Source organism: Cornus florida, unplaced genomic scaffold (genome assembly GCF_030987335.1).
Source record: "Cornus florida cultivar Cherokee Brave unplaced genomic scaffold, ASM3098733v1 CherokeeBrave_3.0.0_Hap2_Chr02, whole genome shotgun sequence".
NCBI classification, from domain to species: Eukaryota; Viridiplantae; Streptophyta; class Magnoliopsida; order Cornales; family Cornaceae; genus Cornus; species Cornus florida.
The window spans coordinates 54,287,483-54,305,946 of record NW_026775572.1 but is presented as its reverse complement, the minus strand read 5'-3'; positions in this window follow the sequence as shown (position 1 = coordinate 54,305,946).

Here is an 18,464-nt window from a genome sequence, read left to right as displayed (position 1 = left end):
AAACACAGGTATATACATGGTTCTGACACTAAAACTTACATCTATGAACAAAGTGCCACTAAGGGTTACATTTTTTTTATTCAGATATGTATATTGCTTAAGTACAAGAGCCTATATATAGCCATGATAAAGTTAATAATATATGAAAGGTATACAATAGTCAAATAATTTTGCTCCACAATTACATAAAAATATTTATATATTTCAACACCTATTATATAAGTCTACACTATTATCTAATTTTCGGTCACAATTTTGGATATAGTAAAATACCCAGTAATTGAATAAGCAATGTGCACAACACTAGGTCATGATTCAATGGAAAAAAAATCAAGAGATTCAGTAAAACCAACAATGCCCGTCAACCCAATACGTTTAATTAGACAGGAAGCGTGGAGCCGGGTGCAATGTTCACGAGCTTTACTGCTGAATTTTTCTAAGGTTATTTTGGTATTTTTACACTTAATATTGTAGCTCTGATTGTGTAGGAGTGTATAGCGGTTTTTATCATTCTGAATTTGGTAATTCATTTAGCTCTTTATTATAGTAAAAACTTGATGACACACGATATTGTGAACATAACTCTAATTTTAAACGAACCATGTAATATACCGCTATGATCGTGGCATAGCTTTTACTTGGTTAATTTGTCCTTTGAACATGACTTTATTTCTTGACGTGCTCACAGGGGCAATCCAAAACGTCGGCAGGGCCATGGTCCTCCAAATCTTTGAGAAATCTTTTTCTTTGCCCTTTTAATAAGAATTAATAGTGTCTCTGATTAAAATACTTACTTTAAAAATAATAATAATAATGAAAAATAAAAATAAAAACAAAACACCTTGTTTATAGGTCTCTGAAATAGTTATTAATGTTGTGTCATCTGTCTCAAATTCGTGACAATTTTTTTATTCTTACTTTAGACAATCCAAATTTAGTGAAAGAATATGTAATTCCATCAGTAGTCATTTATTTATTTATTTTACTTAAAAGGTAAGCTTGTATATATTGAAAGAGGGGAAACTAGGGACGGATCAAGAAATTTATATGAGAGGGGACAAATTTATATATTGAGTTTTTTTTTTTTTATAATTTTAGTAGGGGCAATTTAAATTTTTATAGGTATAAATACAAAAAAAATACAAATTTAAAAGTGTAAAATGTAATAATAAAAAATTTTAGTAGGGGCCGATGTCCCCACTAAGCGCACTATAGATTCATGCCTAGGGAAAACAATGTACATGGAGGTCCCAAGAGGACACCGAAATAAAACAACTACATGCAAAAGTCTACAAAAAGCTTAACATCAGAATCTGAGCAAGCAAAACCAGCAAAGAAAACAACCTAAATCACAACAAAAAGGCAGCTTCACTTAAGGATCTTGAAGCACAACAAAAAAGGCAGCTTCAATTAAGGGATGAGCCAAGCTTGACAATGTGCTTTGGAGCAGCCCTTTGATTAAAGGTTTTGATAAAATTTGACTAAGGTCTGAACCACATCTTAGGGTGACAAAAGCAAGCCTTGATCTAATGCTTGATTTAATCAGAGAAATTATGTGTTGTGGAGAACAAGACTTGTTCTTGAAGGCTCTAGAATTTAATTTTCATCCAAAGAAAGTATACAGCATAAAGCAATAACTTATGAACAAGGAAAGTGGATGAAAGCCAGTGAGTAGAGCACCAACTGGCACTCAAATCAGGCCATGAATTTGTCTGGAATGTAAACCCTGCAACCTCCAGAATAAACCTCCAAATGTGAAATTAGAGAAATTAAGAAAAATATTTTTAATAATCCAAAAATTATGATATTTTTCAGAATATTATATTCTATCATATATGACCTGGTTGTATTGGAATATTTAGGTTGAGATTATTTTCAGGTAGTTTTACAACACTAAAATTCTAAAAAATATTTTTTTTTACCAATGGGCTAGTGTAATTCCCCGATATTTTAAAGGATTTATTAATTAGGATTTATTACTTTTATTTTATTTTTAAATAATTTATTTTATTTAATTAAGTGCGTAGATTAATTGTCTTGTTTCAATTAAAATATATTTTATAATTATATTTGTTGAATTGATATGGTGTTTGATTTGTGGAATGTTATGAGTGAATTGTTTATTTGATTTGTATGTATTTAAGCTTGTGTGATTTTATTGTGAATTATTTGTATTTAATAAGTTTAATTTAATTATTTTATTTATTTAAGTTAATTGGTTTGGGCTTAAGGGGAGTAGATCAATGGATGTAGTCTTGGGCTTGAATGAAGCCTTGTTGGGCTAATTAATAAAGACCCATGGTTATGAAGATAATTAAATAATTATCTCTGCATAATTTTATATATATATATATATATATATATATATAAGACAGAGGCATTTATTCCTCTGGTGGTGACCAACTCTCCAATCTCACCTGTGTTTTTTTAAAGATACCCAGATCCATTTGCCTAAACAGGCTGTCTTCAATTCAAGTCAAAAGTCACTATTTGCTACAGTAAAAGTCAAAATCACTATTTGTTACAGTATCTGTCGACAGAATTACTATTTCTACAGTCACCCGACAAAAGTACTATTCATCTACAGTAATCGTCGGCACAAACGACAAGAACAGTAAATCACTATTCATTTACAGTCAAAAGCAGCTTGATTGTTGTTAATTGTGGGTTAATAGGATTAAGCTTGGCTTCAAAATCAGTTGGAGTAGGAGAACTTGGAGATGAATCTGAATGTCTGTTATCCTGTGTATAACAGGGATGATTAACTTGATTGTCTATTTTTAAGCCATTAAGTTTGATATCTTTTAACTTAGAATTTTTTCTATTTAAAGGAGGAATTTCAGCTTCTTTTCCTAGTAAACTGTTGTCAGATCTATGAAAAGAAGTAGAGGGTCGGGATCTAGTTAGAAAACGCTGTTGATCAAAGTTTATTTTGACCATTCCATCAAGGACTACAGACTCTAAGGGAGGATGTCTTCAATTCAGTCTTTCAGTTTCATTTGTAATTTTTATTCTCCCTCTCTGATTGTAATACACCAGCAATATGTTGTATGCACTAGAATACTACCAGTAATTTATAAGTTAATTATAATTTTCATTCAGTAATATTTCTCATTTATTATTATACTTTGGCAAGTTATACACCGCCTACTATACAAAGTTAATTGTAATTTTCATTCAGTAATATTTCTTTATACTTATCAATTATCTATTTTAAGTTATTATGCGTTTCCCTTTTGGTATCAGAGCCATTTGTTGTAGATTGATCTGTTAATTTTGTTTATGATTCTTGCCTTACTAGTCTTTGTCAAGTCTTCTCTAAATCATTCTGTTTATTGATTCTGATCTACTAGTTCTAATTCCTTCATGTGAGTTCAGATCCAAACAATAGGTCCTAGGAACTAAACAGTAAGTCCCGGTGAATAGCCTGAGTGGTGTGGCATGAGCGGATGAGCGCCTGGATAGGAGATAGAAACCAGCTTACCTAAGTCATGAAAATAATCTGTTTTAACCAAACGACCAAACAAGATTAGTCAATGTTAAGTAATCATGAATAGGTTGTTTAGATACACCTCTTCAGTGAGTTCTCGATCCAACCCAACCCCTATTCCTCCAATTCCCAACATAGTTAATGAAGAAGAGTATCAAATAGAAGATAGTAACCTAGACTTTAGAGATTGGAATATCCCAAAAGTCCTAACTAAGGAAATTTATGAAACCAGTTTCCTCAAGTCAACCTTTATTAGTGATTACACAGTTAAAACAGTAGAACAAATATATTCCCTATCTAAAGAATGCTAAAGCAATTCAAAAACACAGAGAATGAGGATACAATTTCATTCATATAGGACTCGTTCAAGTTGCGGTCAACCCATTCACCACCGGAGGAATAAATGCCTCTGTCTTATTAGCCCTTCGAGATGCTCGGTTCATTGACTATGATCTCAACCTCTTAGGAGTAATGGAAACAATTCTTTGTAATGGACCAGTTCATTTTAATTGTTACCCTGATTTCCCCTTCAGTCTTAGTAACCCTCATCTACTAAAAGCCCTTACTCTAAATATTAAGACATCAGGTTATCCTATGCTTCCTGGATCTCAACCTTTAGGTTTGATTTACAGAATTTATTACAAAACAATGAAAACAAATCTCAATATCAAAGCAATTCACAAAGATATGAAAGGTCACACTTTGTTAATCCAAAGTAGTACTCCTGATGTTAACATACAAATAAAGAAAACAATTGCCTAGAAAGACATTTCGTTACCCAACGAATGGATTCTCCAAAATGAGAATCATCCAGTCAAAATTGATAATGACATAAAAAGGTAAATGTATTAACCAAGGTTAAAGGGAATAAACCTGATAACACACCAACAATGAAAATTTCATTGCTTACACCAGCATATTGTTGGTGTACTATTTGCTACAGATAATTAATAAGTATAAAGAAATATTACTGAATGAAAATTACAATTAACTTTGTATAGTAGGCGGTGCATAACTTGCCAAAGTATAATAATAAATGAGAAATATTACTGAATGAAAATTATAATTAACTTACAACTTACTGGTAGTATTCTGGTGCATACAACATATTACTGGTAGTATTCTGGTGCATACAACATATTACTGGTGTATTACAATCAGAGAAGGAGAATAAAAATTACAAATGAATCTGAAAGACTGAATGAAGTCTAGAACAAAGTCTGCTAAACAAATGAATTGTCATCTGTATTTGTAATGACCTGGTCATTTTCCTTCTTTTCCTTTTCTGTGATTTTCACGGATTTTTTTTTTTCGTTGGTCTTTTCTTTTCTGAGTTTAGTTTCTCGTCACTTAGTGTCATCTCGAGTGCTCTGGAATGATTTCTGAAACTCTTTTCTTTAGATTGACAACTTCCTTTGAGGACCGCGTCATTTCCACATTTTTATTTTTTCGACACTATTCATTTTTCGTCATTTTTCCTATTTTGTCTTTTCCCCGTTTGTCACTTTGTTGACATAACCTCACTTTTTGTGTTCGGAGTTGATTTTTGACTTCACATATCTTCATTCTAAGTGGTTTTCACGAAATATGTATCTTTACTTTTACAAAAAAGTACTCTGGTTGCTCCCGGTGTCCATAGAGGGATGGATGCATAGTTCTTCAGAAATTTTTTCTTTTCTTGGGGTGTTTTTCATTAATATCTTTTGGAGAAATTTTATTTCAAGGGTTTCTAAGAAAATATTTTTGGAAGATATTTTCATTCTGAGCCAGTTGTGCATTTTTCACTTTTTGGAAGGGTCATTGTGCAATTAATGAAAATTATTGCTAAATGCCTTGTTTTGAGTCTGGATCCTCGTACTGAATTCATTTTCACTTTTCGTCGAATCGTGTACTCTTAGAATTTTCTTTTGATTGTTTTTCTCCAGTTTCAGGGTTTTTGGCCCTAGTTGCCGCCGAACTTGTTCGAGGCATATCTCTCTGCTCGGGACTCAGTTTTTGACATCATTTTTTTCGTTATTCATCTTTTCTCATTTTGGTTCTTTTTCGTTCATGGAGTTTTGCCGTTTGAGGGCGTTTGCGTGAATTCCACTTTTCCAAATCTGGCGAGGCCCGTTCGGGCACTTTTTGAGTTTTTCTATAAATAAGGGTTCTTTAAGTGAAAAATCATATTTCACTCTCTCTCTCCCCTCTCTTGGCCAGATTCCATGGCAACCAAGGGTTGCCACCTTCTCTCTCCTTTTTTGAACCTCTTCCCCTTAGTGAAACGCCATAGTGCCTTAGTGTTTTATATTCGCCTTGATGAGGCCTTCGATTCGACCGATTGGAATCTCGTTTTGGCCATTTCTTGAGTTCAGGTTTGAAGTCAAGTTGTGATTTTGATGGGGTTCTTGTTCATCGTGTTGTCCCCGATAAAACTTAGAAGTTTCGTCGAATTCGGAGCAGTTTCATTTTAGTGACTTTTGGGATTTTCATCTCAAATTGAGGTAAGGGGTGTTTTAAGATTTTGTATGTGTTGTATTAAGTGTTTTTCATAATTATATAACTTGTTTGCATGACTTGTATCAAATCTAGAAAATTAGTAATATCTATTTCTTTGTATAAGATTTAATTTACAAAGATGTATATAGCTTAGAATTGAATTGTGGTATGATGATAAATTATGTTTTGATATGTTTGTTAACATATATTAAATTGGAATTATTTGAATAAGAATTGCATTTTTTATTTAATAATTATCTTTTGTGAAAGTTTAATTCTCATGGATGTACCTTATATGAAATTAACTTGGAACATACTTTTAAATTAAGTCTTGGTATGTTCTTTAACATACTTTAATTTGAGAGTAGTTGGATAAGTTTGAAAATCTAGATATTTTAATTAAAAGGATTAATTAAAATCTATTTAAAGGTTCCATTGACTTAATTAAGTTTTTAACTTGATATTTGTGATGACTAGGACTTTTATACTATCATATGTTAATTTGGAATCATTTGATGTTATTTTAAAATTTAGGGATTTGATTATCATGATTTAATTAAATTCCATTTTTATTGTTCAAATGACCTAATCAAGTTTTTGACTTGATATATGTAATGATCAAACTATGTTGTATAATATGTATTAATTAGGAACCATTTGGCTGAGATTTGAAACTTAGAGAAATTGATTGTTTCATTTAATTAATTTCTGTTTATATTGTATTACTGATTAAATCATGTGGTTGACATTGGTATTATGTTTGAAGCATGATTTTAGACTTGTAATGGATTTATGAGTTTATGTTTTCAATATTGGATTATATTGTTTTAGCATGTAACGAATCGCACACTGAAGATTCAACATGTGATATTATTATAGCGTGTAACGAATCGCACTCTGAAGATTTGACATTGTCATCCTATAATAGTTGCGGATTTAGAGCATGTATTGTGTGGTTTCAACCTACTTGTGCATAAAAGTAGTTTCGTGTACTATTTAATACATATATAAGTTGTTAACTTATTTATTTTGGAGTCACTTGGGACATTGGTACTGTGATATGGCTAGAGTTTGGCTCTAATACGGGAGGTATGAGTTCTCCCCGTTTGAGATAATGCGTACTAGGGTGGTCTTCTGTAATACCCCTAATTTTAAAAGGATAGTCTCAGTATTTATTTATTTATTTTAATTGTATTTTTTAATTATTTAATTAATTATTTGACTAATTGCTTATGTGTTTAATTGAATTAAGTATTACTTGATTATTTAATTATGTGTCTATGTATTATTTGTATTTGTCTATGTGTTAATTGTTTAATTAGATTATGTGCTTAAATGGTATTTTGATTAATTGTAAATTAAATGTTTTCTTTTCTTTTATTATTTTATTTTATTTTTCTTTTATGGTTATGGTTAATAGTAATGGGCCAACCAATTGGGTCCCATGGACTACTTAGATAGGAAGTTGGATGTGTATGGATTATTACCCATGAATAATGTATGTATATATATAGATATATATTATATACATGTATAAAAAGGAAAGTAATTTATTAATTATTTTTATGGTAACTTGGGTAGTAATATTTAATCTGATATATATGTTTTATATTTAAATAATAAAAATATACATAGATTTGATACGTGTTATATTTTAAGTTACTTTATAATATTATGGTAACTTAAGTATTATTGGATAATCCATTAATAAAAAATGGAATGTGTATAATTTATTTATTTAATAAACATATACATAAATTATATACGTAACATATTTTACTTACCTTTTTAATATATATATAAAAGATAAAGTAACTTATTAATTACTTTTATGGTAATTTGGGTAGTAATATTTAATATGATGTATATGTTTATTTAAATAATAAAAATATACATAGATTTGATACGTGTTATATTTTAAGTTACTTTATAATATTATGGTAACTTAAATATTATTGGATAATCCATTAATAAATATTGGAATGTGTATAATTTATTTATTCAATAAACATATACATAAATTATATACGTAACATATTTTGCTTACCTTTTTAATATTTTTATTTTCATTTTTTTTTAGTTGACTTAGATTAGGAAAAAGGTTTGGGCTATTTTATTTAGCCTATAAATATATAGCTATAGGTTGTAAAAGGGGGTTAGAAATATTCACGTGATATATACTGGAGAGATAGTGTTAGAGAGGGAAGGAGTAAAATCAAGGAATGAGGAGAAAAAAACCCTATAGAGAGAAGATCAAGGAAGAAGAAGTTTAACTTTCGATCCGAAAGTGTAAGGCAAGTTCTTCTTCTATCTCTTTCCCTTTGATTCGTGTTTTTGTACATGCCTAGGAAATTCCAAAATTTATTAAACACATAAAATTAAATAATTATGCATGTTTAATTGGGTTAGAACATAGGTTTTATGAAATTGGTTCATATCTGTTCTTGTGTTATGAATTGATAAAATGCATGATTTTGATTTGATTTCTTATGTAAATTTTTACATGTTTAAATTATGTATTTTTCATATCTATGGAATGATGGAACGTAGAAACATGCCTAGGATTCTTGAACATTAAATATGGACTAGGTTTGGGTTTTAATAAATTTAAATAGACTCAATCATAATGATGCTTGCTATTTGAATATTTTAAACAAACGAATGGATTTAATCTTTTAAAATATTTTAACAATTGAGATTAAATGTGTAGGATGAATTGGATATAGAGAATCTTTATTTAACGGTATAATAAAATATCATCATGTATAAGATTCAGTTTGTGTAGGACATATGATATAGGAAGTTTAAAGAAATAATAAGTCATTCCTATTATGTGATAACTTAATATCATATTTATCATAGTTATTTATGGAATGTTTGATGTATTTCCTTAATTGTTACATCAATTGTTGGATTGTGTGATTTAATGCACCGGTATGGGACGGTGGCATTCTAAGGATAGATTAACTTATCAGTTAAGTCCTACCTATTTTATATAAGGGAATGGATTAACTAAAATGTTAAGTCCTACTTATATTTAAGTCAGGTCAGCTGAACAAGTTGAATGACTTAATTTATTATATAAGGGAATGGATTAACTAAAATGTTAAGTCCTACTTATATTCAAGTCAGGTCAGTTGAACAAGTTGAATGACTTATGGAGGATTAATTTATACTAGATAGGATGGTTACTAGATTATATATATATAAGTATGGTGCCATGATATGAGTTTGAGTCTCAGGATCAATGGTTAGGGCGCGTATATCGCCAGGGATGTGTAGCTAGATATAGTGTAGTTGTGTACCCTGGTAGGTCTAGGTACTCATGCCCACTATATGTGCGTTTTGCATGTTGCCTACTATTCAGGTTGAGACAACCCTATAGTCTAGTGAGGTTCCTTTAGTGTGTATATATATATATATACGGACTACTAGTTACTGTTGGATTGACTAGGATGTATACGTGTATCGGATCTCTGCTTGGACTGTAGTAGAGTAGAACTTATTTGTGGGCCTGACCCACCATTATTTTTCAGGTGTTCGTCATGAGTAGAGGTTGTTCGTGCTGAGCGGGGATCAGTTTACTTCATTCTTCCGATGCTACATATGAGTTCCTTTATGATTCAGTTTCCTGTTTCAGATTACTGTCATTTGTTTAGTTTGGATTTTTTAGGGGTCCACACAGTATGGATTCCTGAGTTTTATTTTGGAGGATCAGTTGTATCAGAAGAATTTATTAATTAATGGAAATATATTATGAGGTTTATTATTAGATTATCATTTTAGTTTCTTGTCAGTATTTTATTTATTCTTCTTTATTTTTTTGTACTCTGTGTTTGTTTATTATCAATTTGTTTTGATATCCTCGGGTATTCGGGCGTGGGCCTGGCCAACCCGCATTCGAAAATTTGGGGGTATCACATCTTCCCAGCGGGTTAGTGCCCGGAATAACCATTTAGGTCTTGGTACTCTAAGATTTGATATCTAAGTCTTCCACTATTTGTTTTCGCATTCAATTCCAAGTTGACAACCAATGTTTAATTGTGACTTATGGTTTTGGTTATTGGCGATTTAATATTGTTAAGTACATTTATGCATTATGATTTTGAATAAATCATAGCATGCCTTTAATGTTGGTAAGTATATTCATGTTTTATGATTTCTAATAAATCATTGCAGGTTTTGATGTTGTTAAGTACATCTATGCTATATTGTTCAAATGTGACTTAAGAATGATCCTATAGATTCATTTGGGACATAGACGTTAGGTGGCATGACCCACTTTGGTTGTTTTCGTATTTTAGATTTCAAATTAATGACTTTGAGAATCTATATCTTGTTGCTTTGTATAACATGCTTCTATGTGGTTTGAATTGCATGGATAATGTGATTTATGCTAGAAATGATCTAGGGTAGCTTAGGATGCTCTCGGAGTCTCACCATTGACATAGACGTTAGGTGGCATGAACTCTTTAACATATTTCACCTTAAGGTGATAAAATTGTAAAATGCTAGGTCGATGCATGCTCATTTACTACGAGTAGCTTTATGTTACTCACCCACGTAGTGAGGACATTTTTCAGGTACATGAATCAAGGTTAGAGATTCTCATTATGCTTGGATGATTTGTGGACTTGAAGGTCCCATTTTTGTAAAGGTTGACTTAAAATGCCATTTATAGCCTTATTTGTCAAATATGTATATTTGATTCTAAACTTGTAATGTGTGTCTAAGCACACTTTTTTTATTCTCATTTTATGTATATGATATGAGGCCAAGGGCCAAACTTCTTTTGGAATTACATTTATGTCATGGACGTTAAATCTTGCCTTTAATGGGAATATATGAAAAATCATGCATTTTAGTATGCTATTTTGTACCGGAGCATGCATTGTGTATGAAATTCATCCATTAGCATTTATTAACTATGTATGAAGTGTAGCCAAAGGCCAAACGGTATTTTGAAACCACTTTATAATTTTGAGTTCCAAGTTTTCATTCTAAGCTTCATTTTTGTCATTTTGGCCGTTGGGGGGTCGTGTTTTGTATCGACGATATTTTCAAGCCATGGACCATTATAGCGCGTCCTAATAGGTAAGTTACGTTTACGTGCGTGATCGTTTTCAAGAAAAACCTCATCCTTAGTGATTTGAGCTTCCTATGGACTCATTTTGCATTTTTATTGCATAATCCGGTTTAAGGGCATTTTGGGTATTTTACTTGAAAAATAAAAACTTCTCTTGACATGGTCATGTAGAAAACGTGATTTTAGGGGGGGGTTCCTCTTTGTGTTTTTTCAAAAAAAGTCGTCTCGGACACGAAAACCCAATTTCAAATTCAATTTTCTGGTAGAAAAGTATTTTGCTTGCTGTCAGCCTCATCTAATCGATTAGATGAGCCATCTAATCGATTAGATGGTCTTCCGTGGGATTTCCAACATTCTGTTTTGGCATCTAATCGATTAGATGGTCCTGAGTTGCATCTTTTGACCCTTTTTTTTTTTTCATTTGATCATAACTTTGTCATCCGCACTCCGAATCAAGTGATTCTTGAACTTAAATTCATCATTTTTTTGTTGTCTTTCCAATGGTGTGCACGGTAGCACCCATTTCTGGATAAAATGACCATTTTACCCTTGGTCCATTTCTTGTAGGGTTTTGAAACCCTTATTCCCTTCCTACTTCCTTTAAGTCTCGGGACTCCTCGGGGAGCCACTTTTGTGTCTTAGGGATGACATACATCTCTCTAGACTTTCATTTTGTGTGAAAAGACCATTTTACCCTTGGAGGCATACTTGGTCTATTTTTGATCTTTTTCTTCTGCGTTAGTTCTCGTTGAGTTCTGTGGCCTCATGGAATGTCACTTTGGCGTCTTAGAGACGCATTGTATATCTAGAGACTTGGTTTATATTTTTACTTCCGCATTCGGGATCCATTAATGGATCAATTTTTGGGTCATCACTGACGCATCGGGTCATAAAGACTTGGGCCGTCACAATATTTATTGCTGAGTTGCTGCGCTATTGGGAGAACCTTTTTCATAATTGAAGGCACAATTTTCAGCTTTTGAAAAGCTGTTTTTGATTGTAGATGAATAGTGATTTACTGTTCGTTTCATTTTGTGTGACGGTACTGTAAATGAATAGTACTTTGTCAGATAACTGTAGAAATAGTAATTCTGCCAACAGATACTGTAGCAAATAGTGATTTTGACTTTACTGTAGCAAATAATGACTTTTAACTTGAATTGAAGACAGCCTGTTTAGGCAAATGGATCCTGGCTATCTTGAAACAAAAGATCAGAATATGGATCATTTGGGTGATTGGATTCAGCAGCAGAAGATGCATCATCAGCTTCATCTTCCTTTTGGGAGAGATCTTGGATGCGATCAATGATAGATACTTCTAATTCTTTGAATTCTGTGATTTCTGACTTAGGAGGCCTTCTGGATCGAGATGTGTTCACAGAAAATGATTATGCTTGTGGACTTTGTTTGGTGATTGGAGTATCTACTGTATTAACTGGATTAACTTGTAAGGGAATATATCTTGGGAATTCATCTTCGACATAACCCATGATTCTGTTAATTTTGAATGTGTCCCAGCACTTGACATAATGGCATCAAATGGCGACATTGCCTTGGATATCATATTGCCATTTGAATATCCATGGGACCTTATATTTACAAGTAAAGAAAAGAAGAATTGGAAACTGGGAATTATGTTTGTTGACTTTGTAAACTGTATGAAAATATTTTACTTGATCTGCAAGAGTAAGTAAGAGGATTTCTGGAATGGCACCATGTTGTGACCACCATTTGAGAAACCAAGTGGGGATTTGACTTTTAAATTTGTTGTCAAAATTAATAAACCAAGACTGAGTGAATGACTCATTTTAGTGCAACAAAATTGTTGACCATGCTGCCATATAATCATAATAACTGAAATGAATTTCATGATTAGGCAGAGGCTGGAGTAAGGAGGGATGAACACCCCATTATTCCATGGAAATAATCCGCTGGATGTGTAGGGAATGGTAAATGACTTTGGTTGAATCATTACGATCTGGGATTGACTTGATTATTATGGAGTTAGTATGGTAGAGAATGTCTCTGTAGAAAACAAGTGACTTGTGGGGATGACTTGGGCAAAAGTGGAGGTTACTTGGGAAATAGGATCACATTAAGGTGATGGGATCCTTTATGTGACTGAGCTGTGGTTCAATATAGAACAGAGAAACATAGGGTTTTTCAAAATAATCACTAGAGGACTTTTTTAGAATAGGATGGGAAGGTTGCTTAACTTGTGTTTAGACTTGAAAAGGGTCTAGGGCAGGGTTAACTAGGGCTGACTTGAAATTGGATGCCGTGGCAAGTGGTTAAAATCTGTTAACTACTATAAGGGCAGTAGGTGGTTGTTCTTGTTTAATAGGGGGCCACGAGGGGTGCCAGGGCATATATCAAATGGTTTAATTGGCCTCTAGGGAGGCTGTCTGTTTGCCATGAGTGGCCTGTAAGAATTTGTGAGTAAGAAAATCTAGAATAGAGTTGTCACTTCCTTTGATATATTCTATATCAAAATCAAATATACTTAAAATAGCTTGCCAACAGGCAATAATTTCTTTAGAAGCAATATTTTCAACATCTTTTTCTAAAACATATTTTGCACTTTGACAATCAACACGAATTAAAAACTTTTCACTTAAAATATCATTTTGGAATTTACTAATACATAAAACAATAGATAAAATTTCTTTTTTAATAGTATTGTAATTACTTTGTGCTTTTGTCCAGACACTAGAATGGAAACGAACTAATTGATCGGGAGTATCTGAACTAACACAAGTATAGTTCTATTTAAGACATCGTCCTTTCTAGAAAAGAAATCCTCCTTTGAAAACAACTTGCAAAATTGTTTCACAAAATCTCCATTTTAATAGTTTCGTAGGTAATCATCCAACCTCGAAACATATCCTTAAACATAGCTTAAAAGCAACATTCGTTTGCCTAAGCAAAACCAAAGGCTTAACCCTCATCATCCTTATATGCTGAATGCAAACCATCTAACGTGGCTTTACAAAACTACTTAAAACGTCATAACATAATACCACTGCTCTCCTATATGTGATATAAAATCATGAATCTCGTTCTGATAAGAATTCCTTCTGATCCCCAAACTCCAGAAAAGTATCTTTTTATATATCTGTTTTAGAGATAATATGAAAACTTAACTATATATAGATTGATCAATCCCAATTCTACTAATAACATTCACTATACTATTTGAAAATAAGATTACCCTCGTGCGATCATTCATTTTCAAGATTTAGTACCCTTTTTTTCTTGGATATGCTGAAATCTCCTTCATTAGGATCCTCTTCGGACTTCTACTCCTCGCGTGTCTCCTTTTTGAGAACAACTGAAGTCATGTTGGCCCCGATATACGGTGACCTAACACATACAACTAAATCCTTTCTTGGCTTATACTTTTACAATAGCACCAACCGGAGCTGAACCTTTGATTCCTAGTTCTGTCTTCTAGCCAGGAAATCAATAACATACTCCTTTACTCCTTTGGGGCTTTATCGCTTTCATCTTGGACCCCATCATCTTCCTAGTGTCAACCATTCTGTAATTACAGAATATACTTGACAACAGCTCATCCTAACGAACCGTAGATAGAGTACAACGAATCATAATATGGCTCTAAATTTTAAGAGACGCAACGCGGAAGTCATATAACGAAAGACACTCCTAAGGACACTTAAACCTGGAGTGCTCTGATACCAACTGTGATACCCCCGGATTTCCGAATGCGGATTGGCTAGGCCCACGCTCGAATACTCGAGGATATCAAAACAAATGACAATAATCGAACACAGAATAATACAAATATGAAAAACAGGAATAATTAAAATGGCTGGAAGAAAACTAAAACGATAATCCAATAACGAAATCCTCAAAATAAATTCTTATAAATAAATCCTTTTGATATAAATAATTCTCCAACTTTTACAACTCGGAAAACAAGACATTGTAGACCCTTGGAAAAAACAAACTAAACAAAATGATCAATAATCTACAACTAGATACAGAAATCACAAAGGAACTCCTGCGTAGACAATCCGGAAGAATGATGTAGACGATCCCTGCTCAGCACGAACAATCCCTACTCTTGACGAATACATAAAAAATAAAGGTGGGTCAGGCCCACATGCAAGTTCTACTCTACTACAGTCCAAGCAGAGACCCGATACGGAGATACATCCTAGATAACTTAACAATATCTATATAGTCCGTAAATATATATATATATATATATATATATATATATATATATCCACACTACAGGACTCTCACTAGATTATAGGCAATCACAACCTGACTAGTAGGTAATATGCAAAACGCACCCGAAGTGGGCATGAGTACCTAGACCTAACAGGGTACACCTCAAACCATCATAGCCAGCTATGCATCCTACTGCATATACGCTCCCTAACCATCGACTCTGAGACCAAGCTCATACCGAGGTACCATAATTATATATATAAATTCCATCCAAAACCAATGTAGTGCCGCTCAACTGTTCGTTGCCAAGACACGACATTTAATTAGGATTTAAATGTTATAATTAAATCCATTTCCATAATCCAGAATAGGTAGGAGTTAGCGTTTTGATCTAATTCGTACCTATTATGCCACCGTCCCATACCGGTGCATATAATCCACAAAATCCATATAATTGATAGAACATGTAAAGTAATTCAACAATTAAAATCCATATAGGTAGGAGTTAGCGTTTTGATCTAAATTCATACCTAATATGTCACCGTCCCATACCGGTGTATATTATCCACAAAATCCATATAATTAATAGAAATATAATTTAAACAGTTCATCAATCATAGTCCAGAGCAAGCATAATAAATATCTGATATGTATATGATCATATTATGCACCTATTACAAGATTTAAAAATCATGTCACAGTCTTTTAAATTGTTAAACTAAAATTAAGCAATTTAAATCCTTTATATCCATTAACAATATGCTAATTTGTTTAAAATTTCATATTACTCTAACCAATAGCTAATTATTCATCCAATTAAAATCAGATCATAATCACCATCACTAGATTGCTAAATTTAATATTTAAGCAATTAAATTCTCCTCATCCGATAACAATATGAAAATTTGTTTAAAATTTCATATTGTTCTAACTATTAGCATACAGGTATAAATTACACATTGTGGGACTTTAAGATACCTTGAAAAATTATTTAGTATTCCTAAAATTAACCCAACCCATTCTGGAACTCTAAAACACCCAAACACTGCCCAAAAACATCACCTATAATCACCAAATCAAGAGAGCTTGCTCTCAAGAATTGAGAGCAAGCTCAACCATTCATGGAGCCAGCTCCATACACCTTGGAGCCGGCTCTAGATAGGTGGGAGCCAGCTCCCTAACCCCTGGAGCCGGCTCTTCACTTGAGGGAGCCGGCTTTCACTTCCATGGAGCCGGCTCTTTCCCTCTCTGAGAGCCCTGAACATACCTCTACTTGTTTTACTCCCTCGCCCCCGTCTCCGGTAGGTTTAAACACATCTGTAACTCCATGTTAAGTTTCCTAAGAGTTCAATCTATGTCCCAGTTTTATTCCAAAAATCATAAAACATAGTATGCATCATTAACAACCATTATAAACACAACAGACGAAAAATAATATATGAGATGAATCAGTTTCAATCAACACATAAAAACAGTTATTAATTCTCGATTAATAAGCATACAAATACATTGTTTTTAAAGTCTGATTAACAACCTGGAGTGTATCTAGGCATGCATAGAACACAGGTCAAAGGGAAAGAGCAAGAGATAGAACTTGCCTCTAGGTTTCGGATTGAAACCTTAACCTCTACTTCCTAACTTTTCCGGCGATCCTTGGCCACTGTCGAAACCTCATACTGCTCTGGTTCTAACCTCCGAACAACCCTCAATCTACCTCCTTGGTCTGACCTTAAATCCTAGACCGAAACCCTAGTTTCTTCTCTCTCAGTTTCTCTTTAAAAACTCACTATAACATGAACTCTCTGTAAACCTGAATAAAGTTTATGTTTGTTTTAAACCCTAGGCAAACTTAATACGATATATTTATAGCTGTATAAGAAAACCTAATTCTAATTAACTGAGGAGACGCAACCGCAAAAGAAAGGAAAACAACACATAAACTAACTATATGTATAAGTCAGCAATTTAATAAAAATATAAAACCCTAAAACCACATTATACCTATAATGTAAAATGATATTAATTTAATCATTAATAATAATTAATAATTAAACTGACCCTTATACACATATGTAGCCAAATATATATGTAGAACCATCCATGGGTATTAACTGTACCCATTTAATCCCATACCCAAGTAAACCATATGACTCAAAACCGTTGGTCCATTACTACTATCCAAGCCCAACTCCTTGACATAAAAAAAATATATTTAATTTCAATTAAACAATTAAATCAATTTAAACATATAATTTCAATTTAAAACAAATAAATCAATCCAAACAATTACTCAAACACATCATAAATAATTTCATATAATCATTAATTTAAATAAACCACGTAAGCACACAGCCACATATTCCATTAAAATGCATAAGAAATAAAAACTAAATTTCAATTATATCCTTTTTAAAATTAGGTGTATTACATTTTTAATGTGCATAAATATACGTATAAGACTTTAGGGTTTAAAGGTTTTCACGTTAGAAAAATAAGAGAGACAGAGAAAGAAGAAGAAGAAGGGCTGACAAAGAGGAGCTGGATCAGAGAAATAAGACGTCGAATTTGGAAGAGACAAGCGAGTTCTTCTCTACTTCTCCTCTTAGGACTCATAAACTTATCACCTTGATTATCAAAATTATAGTTTTATTTTTATATAGTTGATTAACATAATTTATTAATCGAATTATATGACCATATTTATTCTTTGCAAAATTATAGATTTAAACATGTGATATATGTATGGATGATTATGATAATTTAATGTTTGTATGTGAGGTTATGTTAATTAGGTTTTAATTTCTGTAATTTTTATAGTTTGTTTTGAGTTGGTTTAGCATGGTTAATTAAATTAAATAGATCTTAGTAAAATTATATATGTTCATTTTTACCCAAACAATAAATAAAGCTTTTGGGATTTTTATGGAATTTTCTGGGATTTTCTGGAAATTTTGTGGAATTATTTTATATTTTTTAAAATATTATTTTAGAATTTATTGTATATATTCTATGTGTGTGTGTGTGTGTATATATATATATTATTTATATATATATATATATATATATATATATATATATATACATAGGCTGTGTTTAATCGGCACATCAACTAAGGGGCGATAATTCGATGCAGCGACGTACAAAACGCAATGGTGCTCCCCAAATCAGGACCATTAAATGGTCCTAATGAACAAAGAACAATCTAGTGTG